We start from the raw sequence: 8306 nt of genomic DNA on the forward strand, positions 1-8306 counted from the left end.
CACCTTCACTCTAAAAAGCTTGAGCTCTTCTTTTTAGCTTCCTTCTACCTTTGGCTCACCTCTCCTATACATAAGAATTATTATGAATCATCTAAAAATATCACCAAATGATTCAATTATGAAATTCAAGAAGGTTTACTTACTTGGTTAGAATAGAAGTTGAATATAATGCTTGAATCCCATGAAAATTGATGGAGAAAGGAAGGTGAACTAAGGGAAAGGAGGTAGATGAAGGAGATGAAGATGATAAAGGAGATGAAGAAGATAAAGATGAAAAATGGGAAAGTGAATGGAAGTCTCGGGTACATCTCCAAAAATATCATGATTTTGTGTGAAAATTACCAAATGGTACCTCAAGTGTCAAAATGGTACAACTCAATACCTCAACTTTATATTTTAGTGCAAGTAAGTCCTAATCCTTATACTTTGATCATTTTGTTTCCTTCAAGTAAGTCCACTTCTTTTCCTTATTTCAATTACCTCCCATTCTACCCCACTCTAGACTCTAACAGCTCGAACCGGGTTTTGGATCAGCCCGACTCGACTCTAAGTAACAACTCGATTCAATAGAAAAATGGGACGTTACAAAATCACTATGAAGAATTAGCACTTCTAGATGGAAAGAGGCTTAATGTCCTATTCATGGATCAAATTTATAAAAGGATGATAGTTAAGCACTTCAACAAAAGTGTTCATCTAAAGCTATTAAGAGTAGGGGATTTGGTTCTGAAATAGATGCGGCTAAACACTCATGACCCAAGGGGGAAGTTCAAGTTGGGAAGGCCTGTTTCTGATCAAGAGAATGTTTTCCAAAGGTGCAGTGAAGCTATCAGACATGGAAGGCAATGAATTTACTGAACCTATCAATTTGTATAGACTGAAGAAATTTTATGTATAGCTTGAAACATTTAATAACTTTAAAGCGTGTTTTGCTAAGTTTATGGTAATATGCAAATGTTGAGAATTTACTTGGTTGAAAGAGAGCAACAGAAAATATATCAAGCATTTTTAAGCAAAAAGACATTTCATTCATACTAAGTGCATACATTCATAAAATTGCACTATCAATAATTATCTAGTATATTTCATTAGAAACAAGATAGAAGCATCTACATGTTAGAGCCTAACATAAATCTAGCAGTCAATAGATCAGCCGACTTCAAATTAGCACCGACTCCGGAATAAGCATGCAGCCAAGAGCGATACAAGTCTGAGGAAGAAGTATCGGCCACATCAGAAATGGGTACAATAGTGCGACTAGGCCAAGTGGAAATAAAGCGAGATAGAAATCGCTGGGTAATAAGACCACCCTCGAATTGCACATAATCAGGGATAGTCTTATCACGACTGAACTGCTTAGCTACTCGGTTGGGATAATAAGCTACTGCCATGGTTAACCCACATACGTGCACACAGAGCATGTAAGAAGAAACTGTGACTCGCTCTATGTACCACCAGGGGCAAGTCCACCTGACTCCCTCGGAGGTGAGACCCTAAAAAATAACAATCCAGTCTTCCACAGTCTCACCGGTCAAACGCACTACAAAAAATTTGCTAATTTGCGACCAATTTGAATATAATAAATCGATCCCTAAATTCAATCAGTGACCGATATTAATCGATTGCAACAGTGCTCCTCACAAAAAATTTTGCGACCGAATTACTAAGCGGTTGCAAATTAGTGACTAAAAAATCGGCCGCAAATTTTCATCGTGTATTCCTTATGAAATCTTGTCACAAATTAAGAATAGAGGTCGCAAATTTTGAAAGTGATTGCTCGGTGATCTGTCGTAATTTTAAATTTAACGGTTATAATTTTGGTTGCAGTTCGGTTGCAAATCCGTCACGAAATATAATTATAGAAAAAATTTTAATAATATTAAAAACCATAATTTTATATATATATATATATATATATATATATATATATATATATCACAATCAGAATCATCATCATCAAGATCACAACACAATAACAATGTAAAAATGTAATTGTTAATGTAATGTACTATACAAAATATGAAAAAATCACAAAAAGCTAAAAAGGTCCAAAATCAAATCTATGACATTGGTCATCTGCACGATCCAGTGTCGTAGCACCGGGAGGAGTATCTACTGGATGTGTTGTAGTGTCGGTGGGAGTGACCAAGGTATCGTCTGCAATATCGGGATTAAGAGGAGACGGTAGTGGCTGATGCAGAGCTGTAGATACATCTCGATCTGTAGTAGGCGGAGGATCAGAGGAAGAAGTACCAGCACCAGGCTGACCGGACATCCGCATGACATGCGCCCTAAGCTCTGGAAGCTGTCTCTCCTGCTCATCAATACGAGCCCGTAATGCAATAATCTCCTCAGCACTGTGGTCAGGCTGTGGTCTTGAGGTGGCTGCAGAAGCGTACGATGCTAAGCCGCAGTAAAACTGTGATGCTTGAGACCCGATGCCATATACTTTCCTCTTCTTTTCGCCCCCTATGGCCTCCAGATAAAGTGCCAACTCATCAATTCTTGAATCAACTTCAGATTCAGACTAAGAAAAAACAACACGCTCTCGAGTTGTACTGTAGTTCTCCTAAAAACAATAAATTAATTAATCAATGCAGTTACAAGCTTTATTATATTGAACTTGTACACGTAAGAGACGACTAGAAGGTAAATGTAAATATTCTTCATTTTACTTACATTGATGCCCAACGCACATGTGTCGACAAACGTATTTCCATCGTGGTCTTTTGTGTGAGTGTAAGTAAACACCTCCATCGGTGTAGGCTCACGACCATATTTTTTAGCCTATAATGGATTTTTATGCATGATATATTAATATGGTGTCATTTCATTAAACATCAATTTTGTAACTGTGACTAGTTGACTCATTAATAATCGAGATGTCTCTATAGCAGATCTTGATTGGCCTGTGTGTCGAGAAGGTCTTACTCCATCACCGCTAGTCTCACTATGCCTATTTTGTGCAAATATCTCATGCTTTCTCTTGAATGCAGGATCCTCCCAAGCCTTTTGCCAGTTCTCCCATATCTCTTAAGACACGCACTGCTGCTTCTTACTGCTTTTTCGCATCCTATAGGTGAAGTCAGCATATCGTAAAGTGCACAATTTCTCCTAGGCCACTTTTAGCATAGCCGTAATAGCCTCTTCCCATATGAAATGCTTCTGTAAAAATGAAAAATCAAATTTCAATAAAGAGAGGTAGCTTGATTAATTGTAAACATTGAATGAAGATATAACTTCAAACCAAATTGTACCTGAAAGTCTTCCCAATAAAAATCTCTCGCCTCTTGTGGTACAGCATCCCATGTGTATCCATCTTTATCGAGATGTAGCTTGATTATCCTTATAATTTGCCTTGATGATCAAGATGATGGATATATGTTGAGAAAAAAAATATAAGTGAAATATAGATAGATGAAAGCATTAAAATCTGAACAAAACAAGTACAAAGGAAAAGTAAATAAGTACTTACTGTCCCGCTACCAAACTAAGCTTCTTACGTGGCTCTGATGAAGCTGCAAAAGAAGTGACAAATGCTATCAATACAAATAAATAATTAATATATAACTGAAATGACAGTTTATGACATTTATGATTACTTGGTACAGTAGGTGACTATGAAGCTGGTGAAGACTCTACTAGTCAAGGAATTAAGGTAGAAGAGGAAGGAACAGAAGGAAGTGATGGCGGCTCAGGAGCTGAGCAGAGGATGAAGCCCCAGACATACATAAAGAAGAAGGAGGAGGGATAGTCCCTCCTCGTCCACATGTACTGCGTCCTCGGCCACGACCTCCACACGGACCACTACCAAAGGCATCTGAATCAACCGTCCTGCCTCTAGCCATCTGTACTATAGATAACAGAACCTACATATTTATGTATAGAATCATATGAATTGTAGAACATGTGGTAAATATGTATAAAGCGTGTGAATAACATTAAAATTCTTCATTAATAATATTATATATACATCTATTAATTTATTATCCATAATACATAATGCATTAAGTATTTCTGTCTTTATCATCATCTGCTTCCTCTTCTTCTTCTTCTTCTTCTTCTTCCTCTTCTTCTTCTTTTTCCTCTTTTTTATCATCGTCTTCTAAGGTACCCATGATGATTTTATCTTCTTCCTCTTCATCATCTGATGATCCTATTTCAACATAAGTTCCACTTTCATCATCCAGTCTATCCGTTAAACCTTCAACAACTTGCATCAGTTGCGTATCAATCGCAACTTCTTGAAATGGATCAGATATTGCGAGTAAAGCAGATTGTTTGGTTTCAACTGCATGAACAACTGCTCTAGGCTTGATTTTACATACTGCCATCCAATCGCAACGATCTCGTTTCAATGATGGATATGGGACATAGTACACCTGCCTAGCTTGCATCGCCAACACAAAAGGTTCGTACTTCATATATCTTCTTCTTTGATTAATATCCACAAGATTTTACTTAGGATGAACCTTCAACCCAACGTTTGGCACAGGATAAAACCATTCACATTTGAATAACATTGTGCACTTGATTGGTAGGGATGGATATTCTAACTCCAAAACCTCAATCAATTTGCCATAAAAATCATTTGACTTGTCACTGTAGTTTGATCCCTTTATGCAAACACCACTATTCATTATCTTTATGCTTGCCCTATAATCCTCAATCTGAAACTTGTAACCATTTACAAAGTAGCCAGAGTAGGCATTAGCAACCGATAGAGGTCCCCTTGCTAGATCAGTAATGAATCTGTTATCAATATTGCTTCCCAAGCTTCGAGCCTATGGGACATATTAATGACTCGAGTGAAATCTATGAATGTACACATATACGTTAAGTAATTAGAAAGTTACTTACATAACATTTGAACCATTCTGCAAATTTAGAGTCCAGTTTTGCATCAACTGCTGTATCAATCAAATTGGGATTTTGTAGCTGTAAAAGCTTGATATATTTCCTATTTATGAACGAAAAAAATTATCATAAATATGATTTAACTAAGATGTATTAAGTTCAGACTCTCTACAAGATTTATACTTACTATATAAATGGTGTAATCTCATCGCAATTCAACAAAATATAGGTTTGAGCTGCTCGTATCTCTGCATCAGTCAGTCATCTTTTTTTTTTATCTACCAATCGTATGCCTATGATAGGTGAAAATTGTTAGATTTCCTTCTAACTCAGATTCTATTCAATCTCCTCCGTCATCATTACGTGGCACTCTCCGATGCTTCGTGCAAACATGTGGTTCGAAGTAGTGTGAACAGAAGGTGGAAGCTTCTTCCACCAAATATGCATTGCGAATTGATCCCTTGACCTTTGCCTTATTACGCACATTCTTTTTAATTTTCTACAGGTGTTTGTAATTGTACAAAGACAACTTGATTGGTATGAGTTGAAATAACATTGTAATGATTAGAATGGGATGTTAGTAATTCACCTCTCAAATGGATACATCCATCTATATTGTAGCTGTCCTGCTATATGACATTCATAAGGCAAATGAATCGGTAGATGCTCCATAGAATCAAAGAAGCCGGGTGGAAAAATTCTCTCCAATTTGCATATCACTATTGGGATTTCTCGCTCCAATTTGTCCATATGATTGCATCGGATAACAGTCATCGTCAATTCCTTGAAAAAGAGACTCAATTATGTCATTGCTTCCCAAATTTTCCCTGGCAACGATTCCCCAAATGCCACAGGAATCAATCTTTGCATGAAAATGTGACAGTCATGGCTTTTCATGCCAAACAAACTGTATTTCCTCATGTCGATACATCTACCCATATTTGAACAGTATCCATCCGGAAACCTTAATGATCAGACCCATTCGCATACTACTTGCCTTTAGGATTTATCTAAAGAATAACATGCCTTTGGAAACTTTCCAATAAGTACAGATTGCTCGAGTTCTGGTCGACAACAAATTTCCTTAATGTCTGCTCTCGCTTTTGCATTATCCTTGGATTTCCCCTCAATGCTCATGACAGTGTTGAACAAATTTTCAAATTTTTTCTATGTGCATCACATCAAGGTTATGACGTATAAGAAGTGAACTCCAATACGACTCTGTAACTTTCATAAGTCCTAGATCTTTAATTTCTTGTAATATTTCAGCTCCAGAGTTCACAGGTGGAGGGGGATCAGAAATAGTCGTGTTCTTTCTGAAGCACTGTCGATTTCTCCTGCAAGGGTGAGATTCTGCTAAGAATTTGCGATGACAATCAAACCAACATCGTTTACCTCCATTTTTTAGTGTAAATGCATTAGTGTTTTCCATGCAATGAGGACAATCCAATTTGCTTGCTCTATTCCACCCAGATAACATTCCAAATGCTAGAAAATCACTGATGGTCCAAAGCAAAGTAGCTCGCATTATGAAATTCTGATTGGCCGAAATACCAAACCATTCAACCCCATACTCCCATAAATAATTAAGTTCGGCAATCAAAGGTTCCAGAAACACATCAATCTTGTATTTCGGATTATTAGGGCCAGGTACAATAACACACAAAAACATGTATTCATCTTTCATACACATTGACAGTGGTAGATTATATGGTGTGACAATGATAGGCCATGATGAATATTGTCGTCCTGATTGGCCAAATGGCTGAAACCCATCAATACAAAGCCCCAATCTCACATTTCTCATATCAGCAGCAAACACGGGATGATTATTATCAAAGTGTTTCGATGCTTCAGAATCTGACAGATGAGTCATTATACCTTCCTCTCATTCATGCAAAGCAAGCCATCTCATGTGTTCGGCTGTCGCCTTAGATGCATATAACCTTTGTAGGCGAGGAACAAGAGGGAAATAATACATCTTCTTGAAAGCCTTCTCTCTTTGTACTCTACCAGTCCCTTGACCCCGCCGTTGATATCTTGGAAAATTACAAAACTTGCATTTTCTTAATTCGGAGTCAACACCCCAGTATATCATACAATTATTTCGACAATAGTCAATCTTTTCCACGGGTAGTCCTAATCCCTGAACTAATTGTTTTATCCGGTAAAAATTATCCACCATCGAATGCCTTCAGGCAACACTTCTTTTGATAGCTGTACAAAATCATTGTAACACCTTTCTGAAAAATGGTGCTCCACTTTCATGTGAAGTAATCGTGCCACTACAGATAGAACTGAATGATTCTTGCATCCAGGCCACAGTTCACTATTAGTTGCACTTAGCATGTTAAACAATTTTTGTGCTGCATAGTTTGGTGATTCCTCCATATTATCCCAATGAGATTCTGCTCTACCCGCATCGATTACCATACCATTGCATTGATTAACATAATGAAATTGATAAAGTTGACCTTTTGGACTTACAGAAATAGAGTGGCCTGAGCCACTGGAAACTCGAGGTTCACCATGATGTATCCATTTGTAATAATTTTCCACGAACCCAATTTTTCATAAATGAAGTTTAATTGTATCGATATCTAAGAAGGCTCTATTTTGACACTTCTTGTGAATACATAGACACCTCAACTTATTACCATCCATACAACTGGGATTACCAACTGCAAACTGTATAAACGATTCCAATGCTTGTGAGAATTCTTGTCTTAATATCCCATTGACCTCGTACCTCCAGTACATCCAATCTCGATTAGTCCGCATTTTTTTACCTAACACTCTGTTTATAAAGGGCAAATTTATGTAATTGCATTGGTCCTAGATCATCATTAAAAAATGCCAAAAGTAATGTTCTATTTACATTTCTAACTTTTTAAGGTTATTTCTATGATAAGGGTAACTACATATATGTAAACTCACCAATGAATTTATGTTCTGACTAAGGTTATATATATATATATATATATACTATAATATTAGTAAGTGTACGATTCCTTAGATTCAGTTTTTTAAATAAATTCGGCAGCACTTCGGTATAATATAATCGAATCTCAAGTCAAAACACACTAATATCAACACTTCTATATCATACCAACATTCTCCAAATGCAAAATGGTCACTACTAGGCCTCCAACTCAAATGCATCATTCATTTCATAACAAAAAAAAAAAAAAAAAAAAAGAAAACAAAAAAACAAAGAATAATAACAACAATAATAACAGATAGAACGCAATATTTCATAATTACAATAATAACAAAGAAAACAAAAAAAAAAAACAAAAAAAACATTTCGTTAATAACAAAAAAAACAAAGAAAAATGAAATTACAACAAAAAAAAAGAAATTCATTTCATTATTTTAACTTCAATAATAATAATAATAATAATAATAATAATAATAATAATAGCTAAAAAATAAAGAAAAAAAAAGAC

General features: G+C 36.1%; 1 pseudogene; it reads right to left on the reverse strand.

The window, feature by feature from the left end:
• Positions 1-5043: 5043 nt before the first annotated feature.
• On the reverse strand, positions 5044-7638 carry LOC149498253 (uncharacterized; annotated as a pseudogene).
• Positions 7639-8306: the final 668 nt, after the last annotated feature.

The sequence above is a fragment of the Jatropha curcas genome, chromosome 2 (genome assembly GCF_041381405.1).
Source record: "Jatropha curcas cultivar XTBG-Jc1 chromosome 2, XTBG_Jcur_1.0, whole genome shotgun sequence".
Lineage (NCBI taxonomy): Eukaryota > Viridiplantae > Streptophyta > Magnoliopsida > Malpighiales > Euphorbiaceae > Jatropha > Jatropha curcas.